Raw genomic sequence first — 15,941 nt, forward strand, 5'->3', positions numbered from 1 at the left:
AAATTTTTTTGAAGATACGGATTTTTCTCCCATGAGTGTCATGCTCAGTGTTAATAGCTAACACAGTGTTTGGTACATTGATTGTTGAATGAACCATTATAATAATATTTTTTTACAGATACTTGGTATGAGATAGTAAATGATTTATGAATATGTTCTTTCTTAAATCCTTGTTTACTTACCTTCTTTTCATTAATCCCTTGATCCCATTTTTAAAATGAAGGAAGGAACTTAATTATCAAAGTTTCCTGATACAAATTATATACTAAGTGACTGTCATGGTGATGGTCAGACTGTATCGTTTTAGCATGTGGATTTATGTTAAAGTAAATGGGAAAGATGTTCAGTTAACCTGAAAATGGGGTGACTAATTGGTAGCTGCCTCTGATTATTATAAAGAAATGTTTCATGTTTTTATTGGTAATTATTTAACCAAGTATTCTGTTTTTAATGATGAAATATCACTAGTTCAGTATCCACTGTCCCCAGATACACAGTATATTCTTATATACTATAACTTTTTGCTGTCTAAATGGAGAAATTTAGTATGTAGAAATGGTAGGATAAAAGAATAATTGTAAAGGATAATTCATGATTTTAATTAAGTACTTTTTATTAGGATTATTTTAAAATAAGTGGAAGCAAAGTATTACAGAAAATTTACAATCCTTGATAAAATTGACATTTTAGTTATGCATAGAATAAAGCCTTAGTTGGTTCTAAATCTCTTCAGGAAGTAGAGTCTTAAAATGTATACAGCTCATACCTTTGAACAAGAAGACAGGTATTTTTTAGTAACACTAAAGTATCGCTAAAGTGATGGTAAAGAAATCCTGCATTTCTTTTTTTTTTAGCCAGAATAAGAAGGGATTAACTGGAAAAGACAGTTTAAGTCTCAACTTTAAAGTCCTGTTGCAGCCGTCAGGTTGCCAGGTCATGAGAGAGTAATGATACCCCCATTGCAAAATGTTTTCTTTGTCTCAAAATAAATAGTATTTTGATGTAGCTGAGGTTATATGGCTGTTCCTTAAATATTGTGCCCCTTATATACTCTGATGCCTGTAAATTTCTTTGGCCTTAGGTATAATCCCCCTTTTCTATTTTGGTGGGGAAAGATCTTTGTTTCTGCTGACTCTAAGAATGTCTTATGCTTGCTGTTAAGTAATTTATGCCCTCCTATACCTCATTAGTCTCCCTTTGGGTGTATGGCATGGTGGGGTGGGTGGGATGGAGTTCTAATGGTTTACAAACCCTGTGGCTTTTCTTCTTCCTCTATTGTCCTTGCTTTAGCCAGGAGTAAGTGATAATTTAGCCCTACCTATGAAGGAAGAAAGGAGATCCAGGTGTATTAACTAAGAAGAGGTTTATTTTTGAGCTTTAATATTGAGGAGTTTTAATTATAGATAAATGTAAATAGCATTTTTGAGACTTAGTGAAATTATCACTTTCTGATACTTCCTTTTGAACGGTTTGTGTTTAAATAGTGTTCTTCATCTATTACTTCTTCATAGTTCTTTTCTACCAAATGTCAGTGCTACTGCTGTTTCTGTAGTTAAGTAAACTGGGGATACTTAAGATTGTCAAATTCTTATTTCTGTCTTTAGTATTTATTTTGTACTTGAGGAACTCATGAATAGAATTACGTGTACTTCTGGTTTTAAAAATCTATGTTTTACTTGTTAGCCGCAAATAATCTGAATGACTGATCTCTCAGTAAAATCAGTGAAGGATGGGGGAATGTCAGTGGCCTTTGAAATGGAAGAATTTGATAGTTTCATTTAGCAGGTACTGAAAGTGAAGTCATTGCCCTTCTTAGTCTTGAAGTTGAAAGTTTCAGAAGTATGGTTGTGAGTCTTTCTCATGTTCTTCATGAGTTTTGTATAGTGATCTAAGGCTTAGCATTATTTGGATGATAAGAATAATTCTTGTTTGAGCAACAGAGTATTAATCTAAATAAACATGCATTCTCAAGTGAGAGAGACATCCTCCTTAGGAGGGTAAAAATTGGTTTTTGGGAAGTTTGAAATAAAAGGATTTTTTAAACATATAAAGCATAAAAATAGTACTAATAGTACAATAACATATACTTTTAAGTGTTGTGTTAAAATTGTATGTGGGGGATGATTAGCAAAAAATGTCTAAAAGAGTCTGTAAGGAGTTATGTGAAAAGTATGAGAAACACTGATCTAAGCTCACACAATTTCAATAATACATGTCAGTGAATTTGATCATGCTGTTTGGCAACATTAGTTACAGCTGTAACCTAACATAATTTAGTTTGGGAGTATATTTTTTTATTTTTTTAAGATTTTATTTATTTGCCAGAGAGAGAGAGAGTATACACAAGCAGGCAGAGAGGTAGGCAGAGGCAGTGAGAGAAGCAGGCTCCCTGCTGAGCAAGGAGGCCATTGCGGGACTCGATCCTAAGACCCTGGGATCATGACCTGAGCCGAAGGCAGCAGCTTAACAAACTGAGCTACCCAGGCATCCCAGTTTGGGAGTCTTTAAAAAGGAGTCCCTAATCTGCTCATGGGGATGTAGTACATGTCCATGAGCCTAACTGAGTTCCCAAGATTAGATAAGCTCTATGGTATATGCACCCATAGTCTTTATATGGAAAGCAGGTATAATTAGGGGTTAAAAGTTAGGATACCTTGATCGAGTCATCAATTTTCTAGCTTAAAAGAATCCTTAAATGTACAGAGGTGTTTCTTTTTCTCTAAGGAAACCAATTTTTAAAAGCTGTAATACAAAGATTTACAGGATTAGGGACACGGAGGACATAGGAGATGGAAAGTAAACTCCTGAGACAGCCAGAGATTTCAGTCTTCTTTCAGTGTTTAGTACTTCAGACAGGAGGGAAGCAAATATTGCTGCAGCACAAGCAGCCAAGTCATGTGTTTTGAGAACGTGTGAAGGAACTTTTTTTTTCAATGTGGAAAATTTTAAATGCCACCGAGTACACAACTAAAATTGCATTGAGATAACTTCTATAAATGTGAAAATTTAATTTTTCAAGTAGAAAAATCTTTTAGTTTGAGAGCAATTTATTCAAACCCATTACGTATTTATCATTATGTGCTTTTAATGTTTAGCAAGGTATTTCTTGGTAAGGGATCTTCTGTCTCTTTTGGCTAGGAAAAAGAAGGGATTAACTTGAAATGAAACCATCAACCAGGTGGAGACACAAAAGAAAGTCATTGTTTTGGGGCCTTGAGTGACTTCAGAGTATCAACCAGATAGTAGAAGTACTCAATTCCAGAGAAGTCACTCAGTACCTCCCTTGCCCTGTACTTGTTGAAGGGTTCTCCCTGGATGGCTGCCCAGCAGCTCTAATTTAATTTCCTCTTGTTTTCTCTATGCATGCTTTCTTTTTGTATCCTAATATTTATTAATAGCATTATTCTCTTTCTGGTTCTCTAGGTTCTGAAACCCCAGAACCCACTTTGACTTCTATCTTTTCTTGTTCTTTTAAGTTTCATCAGCTGGAGAGTCTTTTGGATTTTCCCGTTTACTCATCTCTTGACATTCATCGTCTCCTGCCTTCCTATTACTTTCCGGTTTTAAGCCTTTTTTTTTAAATGTTTTACTTGAACTCCTGCAATGACTTCCTGTTTTTTTGTCTTCAGTTTCCCTCTGCTCCTAATTTATTGCATGTAATTGTCACAGGAATCTGCCCACAGCAGAACGTGAGAAAGTCGCTTGGGTGGAAGCGGCAAGGCTTCTAGGACCTAGTCTCAGAAGTCCTAGGTCTTTCCACTGCGTTCTTAGTCAGGCGAGTCACTAGGGTCAGCCAAGATTGAAGAGGAGAGAATTATTCTCCGTTACTCGATTTGAGGAGCACCTGCAGAAAGTGAAGAGAATGATAGCAGTCGTCTTTGGAGATGGTCTCCCACAGCTCACCCACTGGCCCCTACAATTCTCACACCTACCATGTGCACAATATTCCTACTCCTTCCAAGATGCCAAAGTGTCATCCCTTTAATGATACTGGCCCCGAATTTTCACCTAAATCAGGTCCAAAATGATTCAGTCACATGGCTGGGAATTGGTGTTTTCTTATTCCTGTCAGTATAATACTTAGTATAGGTTAATTCTGCTAGATTGTAAACTCCTTGACAGCAGGGGTCAAGGAGTTGAAAACTGCTAGGAGTTTAAAAACTGCTTTTACTTATGTCTCCCACCATGCCATGGAATTACAGTCAGCATAGTAAGAATAGAATAAAGATTTATTGAAATATAATTAATTACCGTTTGAAGAGATTATTAAAGCTCAGACACCAGATATGCAGAGACCTTCTATGTGAAATTGTGGTATCCTGGTATATCTCCTCCCCAAATAGTTCTTTCATCTAGTGTTTGGAGTTTGTGTGCTGGAGAGCTTCTGAATGCACTGAATCCTGCTACAAGCAAAACTAAATTAAATAACAATTCAAAGCTTCGAATTTGCTCAACATTTGGACAGCTGCTCATTGGAGATTTTAGAGTTTCATACCATGATACCTGAAAAATTTTAGGTTCCATCTTAGCATCATTGCATTCTTACAGAATAACCTTTGTTGAGGGCTCTGTAGAATGAGTGGGTTCAAAAGATACTCCCAAATATCTAAGTGATCGCTTAGATCATCAGATTAGGGTTTTTTTTTTCTTTTTTAGATTTTATTTAAATTGAAGTTAGTTAGCATTATAGTGTATGATTAGTTTCAGAGATAGTATTTAGTGATTCATCAATTGCATGTAACACCCAGTGCTCATTTCATTAAGTGCCCTCCTTAATGCCTGTCACCCAGTTATCCCATCCCCCGACTACCTCCTCTCCAGCAACTCTCAGTTTCTTCCCTGTAGGTAAGCATCTCTTGTGGTTTGCCTCCTCAGTTTGTTTGTTTTTTTAAAGATTTTATTTCTTTACCTGACAGAGGGAGAGGTCACAAGTAGGCAGAGAGGCAGGCAGAGAGAGAGGAGGAAGTAGACTTCCCGCTGAGCAGAGAGCCTGATGCGGGACTCGATCCCAGGACCCTGGGATCATGACCCGAGCCGAAGGCAGAGGCTTTAACCCTCTGAGCCACCCAGTCGCCCCTCCTCCTCTGTTTATATCTTCTTTTTCCTTCCCTTCCCCTATATTCATCCGTTTTGCTTTTTAAATTCTAGCTATTAGTGAAATCATATGGTATTTGCCTTTCTCTGACTGACTTACTTCACTTGCCATAATATAGTCTAGTTCCATCCACATTGTTGCAAATGACAAAATTCATTCTTTTTAATGGCTGAGTAATATTCCATGCCCTGTGTATACCACATCTAATTTATTCATTCATCAGTTGATGGACATTTGGGCTCTTTCCATGTTTTGGCTATTGTGGACATTGCTGTTCAGATCAGTTTTTACACACAAAACTTTCTGTTGTTGCTGACTTAAAGAGTATTTGCCTCATTCTTTATTTTGTGTTTTTAATGTTATCACAAACAGTTCCTCTCACAGTAAATATCTATTGGTGTAATGAAATTCAAGGCTTCAGATCATTTTTTCATCAGTTACCATGTCATCAGTGTATTTTTATACCAAGTCACACTGTATCTAAGAAAGTATCTAATATCCCCACCACTTGTTTAAGCTTATTTTTTAAGTGAAGTAACCAAATTCACAGCCGTACAGTTATTGTTTGGAAGTGGAATTTCTAGGAAATAGAATTCTAACCACTCAGATTCTGGCAATGTTATTTACTACAATATAGATAGACCTGGTAGAAACAATCAGTTGGCGTTCAAGAACTGAGCTGCATTTCCGCTACTTGAATGAAAGTGGTTCTAATCTGAGCACCTAGAGTCTCCTGAGGGCTTTGAATGTCAAGATGCAGCTTGCTTTGTACCTGGGGGTCTTTCTTGGGGGAGATGGAACAGTGTTAGCAGTGACAACTAGTGTAAGAACTGTGCTTATTGCTCACAGATCGTAGCGATGTGAGATCAAATCTTGTCGTGTACTAGAAAACTAGTACAGAAATGTCTTCACAGTAGTTAGCAGAAAAATAAATGTACAGAGTCACAAAGATCTGAGGGCTCCTGTCCTTGATAATGAATGACTGCATTTTAACACTATCCCAAGGGAATTTAAAGTAATAATAGAATCCATGATTTGACTAGGATTTGACACTCTGGACCCTCTGCCTGTTCTGTTACTATGAGAGCAGCTGAAATGTCCTTTCCGTTTAAAGTTACTTTAGAACTTTCCTTTTAATGGGGGAATTGTTAACTGACAGTACTGGAGACTCTTAAAAATAAAACTGAGTTCTAGTCTAGTATAGGTCTGTCTGGATATTAATAGCATAGTCTATTTAAGAATTAATGCTCATTACTGGATTTGAAGGAGGAGTTCCTAAACTCTCCTCTGAGATGCTCTTCTGTTTAAGTATTTATTGCTTGTGAAAGGTATTTGTGTATTTTCATTGATGTTGTATCTGAGTTACATTTTATTAATTTTGACTTTTCCAAGATAGACATTGACCAGTTCACCAATTATCCAGAAACACCTTTCAGCCTGTGTGTAGTGTGGGATATTTTTAGAAAGGGTGTCCGACCCTCTACTATTCTGAGTAGAATATAGTACGTTACTTTAAGTAACCAAAAACTTCCTAGGGAGTTAGAGATACCATCAACATGATATATTAGTTAATTTTATATTAGAACTAGTTTAAGAGCCTTCGTGTCTGGATTGCAACATCAGATAATCATATTTGGTGTTTGCTATTCTAAATCTGTCATTCGCAGTCTTGTCTTTTGCCTGATTTTTTTTTTTTTTTCCAGGGAAATATAAAGTTCTCTGGGGGAGCGAATAGGAGAAAAAGCCCTACCTTTCCCACAACAGTCTCCCTACCCTTAACATTTCTATTTATTTTATGATATCAGAAATGACGAGTATTAATTCCTGAAATACTGTTTCAACCTTACATTGACTTAGACAAATAACACCTATTATGTGGAAAAACAAAAAAGTTGACACTTTGATTTTATGTGATGGCAGACGAGGGACTCTGAGACTGACTCTCTCAATTTCCTATTAAAACTCATGAAAACAAAGAAGATGATGAACAAACAGAGGATCACCAAACCTTGGTTTGACAGTCACCCTATTGCCACAATTTAAGATATCCACAAACTATAAAGTTGATCGACCGGACTGGAAAATACAGTTACTCACTGGCCAGTAGTAAACAGTTAGAAATAAAGTATGGAAATTGAAGTATGGAAGTATGGAAATTGATTCTTTTTCTTTTTTATAATGTCTACCCCCAAAGTTTTGAAATTTGTGTACTTTACCAACTAGAACAGAGAATGAATATTTTAATACAGGGCTGTGGCTACTTTTTGAGGCTGTTAAGGAGATAAAGTAGCTCTTGTTTACATTCTCTCCTCCTAAGATTTCTGTTAACCAATCTCCATTTAATAGGCCAACGAGATCAGCTGATTGTCTCCATTCCCTTTCTGTGCCCATGATAACCTGACCTTGCTCCTAATAGGCCACTAGCTAAGGAAATGGGCACAATTCCCTTTGTCTTGTCTTTCAGTTGAATGGTACGATTATCATGAAACAATTGTTTATTCCCAGATCAGTTGTTCTTATTACAGGATTTGATTAATTTTTACTGAACTGATGAATTATACAAAAAGATTGTGTTTTTTAAGCAAAGTTGGGTGCTTTGGAAATTTTCAATAAATGTGAGTCAGTGGTGAGATGCCTATAAAAAAAATTGGGACGAAATCATAAAGCTGTAGAAGCAGTCTGTACTTGGATTGCTTAAGATTTTTTCAAGTGTTGAAGTTCTTGGGCTGCTTTAGGAAAACCTAACCTAGAAACCATACATGATTAATCACATGCATGGTTGTGCAGAAAATATGACACAGGACTCCAGTTAGTGGTCCCATAGTTAAAACAGAAGCTTTGCTCTTTCATTAGTAGATTAGGAAATGTTATATGTGCAAGTATATTCGAGACATATATGAAAATATGAATTATTAAGTCATATGTGTGTAACTTAAAACTGTCCTACATAATTTTACTTTAAAGTCAACTTTATCTCTTTCAGTCAATTGGTCTATTGCCAGCCTTAATTACATTGATAAGAGGGCTTCCATTGTGTCTGTATTTTACAGCCAATTTGGAGACTGGATCTGACAGAAATAAAATAAGCAGAAACAAGTGGGGAACTGATGGTCGAGTAGAGTAGAGCATTGACCTAGGGAGGTGCTGTTCAAGGAAATTGCTATTGACAGTGGCAGGGGCCAGAAGGATACCATGATAGTCTTTGCTGAAGAAAGAATCCCTCCATTTGTTCACCAGAGCTGGCATAAAATAATGGATGTATAGGCATAGCCACCTTGGATGGTGGCCTTTGGGAACTTGTGCACTCAGGTTGTCTGTATGCATGTGGACTTATATTCCTTATTATATATTTTATATGTTATATAACTTACTCCCTGTTCTCCATCACTGCATTTTCTTCCCCTGCTTTAGCCATTATTAACAAAGTGGTTATTTAATTTATTTATTTATTGCTGTCTATCACCCTTGTTATAATATAAGCTCCATGATGGCAGGGAACTACCTTGCTTTTGAATTCCCGGGCAAATACTTGCTTTTGAATCCCTCGCCAAGTAACTTGTCAAATAAACTAACTCTAGGTAAGAGAGGGACCTTAATCCCAAAATAAAGACCAAGAGTACCTTTAGCATATCCAAGGTCTGGATGTGTGCTTCTATGAGGGTAAGTAAAGGGGAAGTTACCCCAGCAAACCTTTGCAAAGGCTCTTCAGAATGACAGAAAATGGCGGTACAAGAAGTCTCAGAAGAACAGTTTTACCTTTTAAAATGATTTATTTACAGAGACCAGGAAAACATTACAAAAAAGCCTCTTTGGAGTTCTCAAAAAGTCTGAGTCATGATCTCTAAGAAATCTGAAACGGAAAGCAAAGAGCTGAGACGAAAAAATGTGAGAAGATAACAGGGGAGCGACAGAAGGGAAGTTATTGGTGGGGGCACAACAAGAGAGCATCTTCACGAGCGATACTGAAGAGTGAGGCTGCCATTGTGAAAGAGTGTCCAGTGACATGAAAGAAGAACCATGTGATGCTTTGCAAGAATGCAGAGAAAAGGAAGAGGAGTGGAAACAACGGGTGAGAAGACAATAGGTATGGAGGACAAGATTTTAACAAAAGACAAGAGATTTTCTTCAGCAAAAAAAATGGAGCAGAGGCAATGATCAAAGATAGACTTGATGAAAAGTTTTCTGAGCCGAGAAGGTCTGGCTTTGTAGATAAAAGGGTTAAGTTCTGGATAATATAAATGAAAAGAAGGTCACTCCTGCTATGTGTTGGTAACTTAGTCCATATAAAAGGAAAGGGGCATATTTTAGAAGTACCCAAGCAGAAAGATAGATACTGTATAATATGGAACAAAAGTTAAACAGACTTAGAGTTCTTCTCTGTAACAAGTAAACTATAGAGTTTTTAAATCATTTTTATACTCACAGTTATATGTGAAAGCAACAACAACAAAAAGACATTTTCAAATATTAAAACACTTAAAAAGTGTACTATGGGTACTCTACTTTTTAAAAATTTTCGTGATAAAACCAACTCAGAGGACTAATACTTGAACCAAAAGTAAGAAGACATTGAAAATAATGAGACATCGTGAAATGCAAATCATGACTGGAAATTTGGTTACCAGAACTGAAGCTAGATATGTACTGTAGAAAAAGCTATAGGACTGTAGATGTGTAGCTTCAGATTATGTTAACATCTGAAAGAGGTAGAGAGTCAAGAGCCTATAAGAGATCTTAAATAAGTAATTGTTTTGCCTCAGGAAGATTTAAAAGATAAAAGCTCCTGGTGAGAGTGATATTTCCTACTCCATTGCCTTCATTTATTGTCAGTGTACTGTTGACTCACCATATACATATCTCTTCTGAGAAAAGTTTGTCAAGGTTTGCCTACAGGCCAGATGGATAGCTCCATCAGGATGGTCCACTTGTACCTCCTTCTCAGCGTGTATAACACTGAACTCCTGGGGCACCTGGGTGGCTCAGTGGATTTGTGTCTGCCTTTGGCTCAGTTCATGATCCTGGGGTCCTGGGATCAAGCCCCTCCTGAGGCTCCCAGCTCAGCAGGGAACCCACTTCTCCCACTCCGGCTCCCCCTGCTTGTGGGCACGCATGCACTCGCTTGCTCTCTCTGTCAAATAAATAAAATCTTTTTAAAAAAATTTTTAAATTAAAAATAAAACTGGACTCCTGCTCTCTACTCAAATATTCTGTGGTCCTGAGTTCCTTAATAAAACTTCAGCATCGTCATCCAGTTACCTGGGCCTCAGCTTTAGAGTTTCTCATCAGTGTCCCCTTTCAATCTCAAAGGTGTACTCATTTGGACCATAAATTGCAGATAACTTGATCATCTTTGTCTCTTTTCTTTCACTTTCACCTTGTATCCAAACAAATACTAGGTCTTTATATTCTGCTTTCTAAATGTATCACACTTCTCCTTAGCTTCAGTACCAGTGCCCTACTTGAAATTGCTACTGTCTCTCCCCTGGGTGATGTGACGGTGACAGGGGTCCCTCCCTCATGCATTTGTTGGAGGAATTAAATAAGGTTACGTATATGAATTTAATTAGTATAGAGTCTTGTACTTAGTAGGCATTTAACAGATAACTAACAATGATGGTACAACTCAAAACCCTTCTTTTCTTTGTTGCCCTAAGGATAAATTCACAGTCTTTAACTTGAATTATGTGTCTGCATTTTGGTTTCTCTAGCATCATCTTTTACATCACCCCAGCCTGCACTGTGTGCTTTAGCCCTTCAACTATCAATTCTCTTAACATACCATGTTCTCTTAGTTCTAGACCTTTGCTGCCTGGAGACAAAACAAATCCCCCTCCCACCACATCCCAAATCATATACAACACACACACACGCACAATTTGCCTGATTGGTTCCTGGTTATCTTTTAGGATTCAGCTTAAATATTGCATTATCTGAAAACTTTTTCCAGTATCCTTGAGTCAGACTAGGTGTCACTCTTGTATGTTCTCATGGGACTGTGCATTTAACCACTGTTGTCCCATATAGCACATATATATAACATTCCTCCGAAGAAGCTTGCGATAAACCCTGTGAAGGCACAGGCTGGGTCTTATTCATCACTCTTACATGACACTTAACAATCTGTCTAGAAAGTAACCTAGTAATAAGTGTTCAAATTAGGCATTGCACTGGAAGAAATCTATCCTGCAGAAGTAGTGCTGTGTAGAGATGAAGAGAACTGTGGGCAAAATCTGTCTCTCAGCTTTATCATCTGAAAAAATTCTTGAAAAGACTTAAATGTTCACCAGTAACCATCAAGGAATTGGTTGGATACACTGTGTTCAGAAAATTTTTATAAAGTTTAAAAAGATGCCCACATTAGCATGTATTTTGTAATAAAGACCATAGGATTGGTAAATTCTGTGGTTTTAGCTCAAGTTTTTATGCACTCTGCCTTTCACATTCCACAGAGAAAATACAGACTCACCTGAATTAAAGAAGTTATAAATGATTAAGTGAAATAAGGAAGAAGTACTTGGTATACGGGAGCTGTCTGCTGATTGATCATTAAAAATTGTGCTAGAGAAGGTGACAGTTATGAGAAGTTACGTGTAGTAATTGAGAGGCAGTTAGGGACAGATTTAAAACTAAACACTCTGAGGAAAAAGTGATCGATCTTTATGGGAAAATTTTTGCTTTAGGAGAGTCATCTTATATTCACTGTTTTCTTCTTTTAAGATCAATAGGAGTTTTGGGTACTTGAGTATAATTTGTTGTGGGCAGAGTATTTCATTTCAGATTACATTCAACTGCACATAACAAAAAGCATGCTACATAAGCTTCCCAAGAAAGCCAATTATTTTTCTTAGGTACAAGTTTCAAAGTAGTAGGTAGTCTAGGACTTGTGATTTGTTCCATGAGGTTGTGAAAGGACCCTTTTAGCTCTCAGCTCAGCATTAGCCTATGGTAGTTTTCATGGTCTCAAGATTGTGCCTGATTCTCTAGACGTTGCATTGTGTTCCAGCCCGGAAGGGGTAGGAGGAGCAAAGGATGAGAATTATGCCACTTGAGTCTCTGACTTGTATTAGAAGCTCCACTTGCTGAATTCTAATTATATTTCAGTGGCCGGGACTATGTCACGTGGCCACATTAAGTATGGAGAATCAAGGGCTTTTAAGCTAGGATTATTGTCTTCCTGAGTTTTTGTCAGGAAAGGAGAATATGAGAATGGCTATTGAGTAGGCAACTAGCATTATCTGCTCACTGGGTTCATTAACTAGATGACTCAGGCCAGCTACCATATTTTCTGATCATTGACAACTCTTCCCTGCGCTCTTCCGCTCGGACTGGAGTTGTATTCTATGCACTGTAGAAACAGGTCTTCACTGAATAAATCAGTCCTGGGTGCTAGAAGCTTCTGAAAATTTTCTTTTCAAGACTCTCCTACCAGTTTGGTAGAAAAATCGTATCTAACACGATTATTAAAAAAACAGCTTTTCCATTTATTCCAAAACCAAGACAATTAGGTATTGCAAGAGTAAGAATTGGGAGAGAGATAAAGTAGAAGCATATATGTCCTCTTGGGATTTGGGGTATACACATATTAAGAAAATATAATATTCTTGAACATTTGTTTCTTGGTGGCCTATTTAGGATCATGTTAAAAGATACTTATTCCTTGGTTCAGAGAGTCAGCCATTTAATGACAGATTTATTTTGTATTCCTGCCTTTGTAGCACTGTCCTGGGATATAGTCATGTTTTCCTTCCCCTTTGATTTCTTGTTTTTGGTTTTTTTGGGTTTTTTTCTTTCTTTCTTTCTTGCTCAGCACCTGCATAGATAGGGTGTCTTCTTAAAGTAGTCTATGACTTCGACTGCTTATATTGCTTACCTTTAAATAAAATCCTCAATCCTTTACCTGAAATCTTTTGTGAATTCAGAATTTTTAATTTTTAAGAACATAATATGCATATATGGCATATTACATAAATCTTTCAGTCTGGGACAGGGCTCATTAATAATTTAAAATTTCTGGATATTTAGAACAAGTGGAATAAATAATTATATGCGGTTTCATGTCAGTTCAGTTTAGGTTTTGCCACCAAATGAGTTTTGAAAAAACATGATTTTCAGAGTTCTTCAGATTTTGCAGGTAGAGATTGTAGATCTATATTATGAGATAATTAGTTTAAGGTAATTAGTAGCAAATTCCCTAATAAAGAGACAGTATGGGAGAAAGCACTATAACTCTTCTGACTGGCATTGGATTGCTATTACATCATGCTTAAGTACCTCGAATTTTCTTTGTCCTGATTCCCATCCCTTCCAAAAATTGAAAACTGTCTATCTTTCAAGAAATTTTTGCAAGTCAAGTGGTGCTGTCTCTTCACCCCCTGCACCACGTTCAGGAAGCACAGAGGTATTTCAGTGCTAACTTTTCTTCTTCCTAAGAGTCCTTTCCTGGACTCTGCTTGCCTATTAGTGCTCTAACTTGAGTGTACAGTATGCTTCCTCATTATCAGAATTAAAAAAGGAATTCTTATTCCTTTCTTGCGCCTCCTGAAGTAATACTGTTTATAACTTTGCATTAGGCATTTTAAAGTTTATGACAGGCATCTTTAAATAATATAACTGTATATTAATTCTTTTTACATTTTTACCGTCATTTAGAGATTTGAAGAAGCTATTTATCAGTAGGCTACCATCATTCTCACATCTTGATTTCTAAAAGATTTACAATGTAAATGGCTTTTGTCCCCTTAGTCCTTCCAGGGCATGGTACCTTAAATCATTCTTATCATCAATTTTATGTGAACTTGAAAAGAATTTTCCTTCCGAGGCCCTTATAATTAGTCTGCTGTGATTTTGTTTCTAGGTACAAAAGTCTTTTAGATTTTATTAGCTTTAGAGTTTATCTGTGGAAGTGGCTGAACAGACTGCATTGAAAATGATAGTTTTAAGTTTTATTTCTTCAAAAGCAATGGTTAAGAAGTTATGCGTTCAGTGAACACCTGCTAAATTGCCTGGTTAGTCTGTGTTTTAATTGCCTCTCTATTGTTTATACTTTAAATCAAACTTTCTTAACTAGCTATGTGGTTCTAGTTTATTGTCAGATTATTACACAGTGAATTAAGTTTATACAAGGCGTTGTAGTTGTGTGGTTTGTCTAATGAAATTATTTTTTATTTTTTTAAATTTAATTTAATTAATTTATTTGACACAGAGAGAGAGAGTGGGGAGCAGAGAGCCCGATGTGGGGCTCGATCCCAGGACCTTGAGATCATGACCTGAGCCGAAGGCAGAGGCTTAACCCACTGAGCCACCCAAGTGCCCCTGTCTAATGAAATTAAAGCGATTTTGTTTGTCGCTTCCAACCTCTTACAGTTCCCTTACCAAGGATCATAATTAGGGGAGTGCAGAAGATGGACAGGAAAAATATGTGCCCTCTATCTGTTGGATCGAGATTTTTTTTGTTGCCTTACAATGTGAAGGCAGAGTTCGCACGGGGACTACCAACTGTAATCTGGGAAGGATTATAGTAGTTTCCACTTAAACTATTTGGAAATGCATAACTTCATAGAACCTAAGAAAAACTCCAGGAAGGAGATGAGATCGTGTCAAAGGAAAGCTGACGTTGGTTTGATGTATCTGCCAGATGTTGCAAATCTTGAGTGATTCTCTTCTCTCACTGCTGTAGTGCTACAGGTGCTCCCCCCGTGTGTTGGGAGTTATATAACGCACTATGAAAGAGAGAAAGCAAATATCCGCAATACCAGTAATTTTTTAAGGTGTTGGGGTTGGGGGAAGTGATGATTAAATGACAGTCCTTAGTTGTTGTTTTGTTTTGTTTTGTTTTTTTCTGGTTTCTTGCACACTCAGTCCTCTGTTCTCTCTCTTCTTTTCTCCCCGTGTCCATCATGTCTTCTGAAATTGCTGAGATAGAGCTGATTAATAACTCAAAGCAGTTCACAGCATAGACTGAAGTGATATGGCATATTTCAAAGTCTTCCATTCTTCTGAACCAGATTTTTTTTCCTTCTAAATGCAGATTAATAAAGCGTGCACTACAAGAGGAACAAGGAAAAGGATTTTAGTGAAGGTATCCTGATCCTGAAAAAGTCAGGAAGGGCTTCAAGCCCATCTTGGACTTCAGAACACTTCACAACTTTGTGGTAAAAGAAAAATTTTAAATAGAGCCTTTGGACTTATTTATTTCATCCTTATTTGGAGAGCAGCATTATTTTATTATTTTATTTTATTTTAGGCAAATATTGTATGTGAAATTAGGCTACTTTTCAAAGTAAAGCATACCTGGGTTTTAGGTTTTTTTGTAGGTACTGAATATATACTCAAAGTATTATAGGTAGTTGGATGGCTTGTGTGTTTTTCTTCGAAACGTGTTCTTTATCCCTTGTGACATTGTGTTTGCCTTCACTGTGAGTGATGTTTTCTCTAGTGTTTTGTATCTTCTTCAGTCGGTTCATTGGATTGTAGAGGAGAATGTCTTTCCCAGGACCAATATTGTGTCTAAAAGTGTTTTGAAAATAGAAAGTGGTTTGTGTTTTGTTGTTTCCATATTTTTACTTCTTATATAATGGCTCACTTGCATGGAGAGATACAGCACCCATAAAAAATTGTTATTGTTGTTTTTTTCTTTTCACCTGAAAAACCTCACAGAGGCTAGATTTCTGTTGTTGACAAAGATGTACAAAGTGAATACAAACGTATTTGCCGTGTCTGTCTTTAGTAACAAAACAACTTTATTTTACTGCATTAACTTTTAAGGTCTTTTTATTCATGAAAATCAGCCTGTTTATGTACTACGTGTTCCTCCAAAGTTACAGCATTATAGTTATTGGAGAAATGA

At 36.8% G+C, this 15,941-nt stretch overlaps 1 protein-coding gene across 2 annotated transcripts in view; it reads left to right on the forward strand.

The window, feature by feature from the left end:
• MAN2A1 (mannosidase alpha class 2A member 1) overlaps positions 1-15,941 on the forward strand; it is a 172,768-nt gene that overhangs the window by 91,302 nt on the left and 65,525 nt on the right. The window lies entirely within an intron of this gene.

This window comes from Mustela lutreola, chromosome 5 (assembly GCF_030435805.1).
Source record: "Mustela lutreola isolate mMusLut2 chromosome 5, mMusLut2.pri, whole genome shotgun sequence".
Lineage (NCBI taxonomy): Eukaryota > Metazoa > Chordata > Mammalia > Carnivora > Mustelidae > Mustela > Mustela lutreola.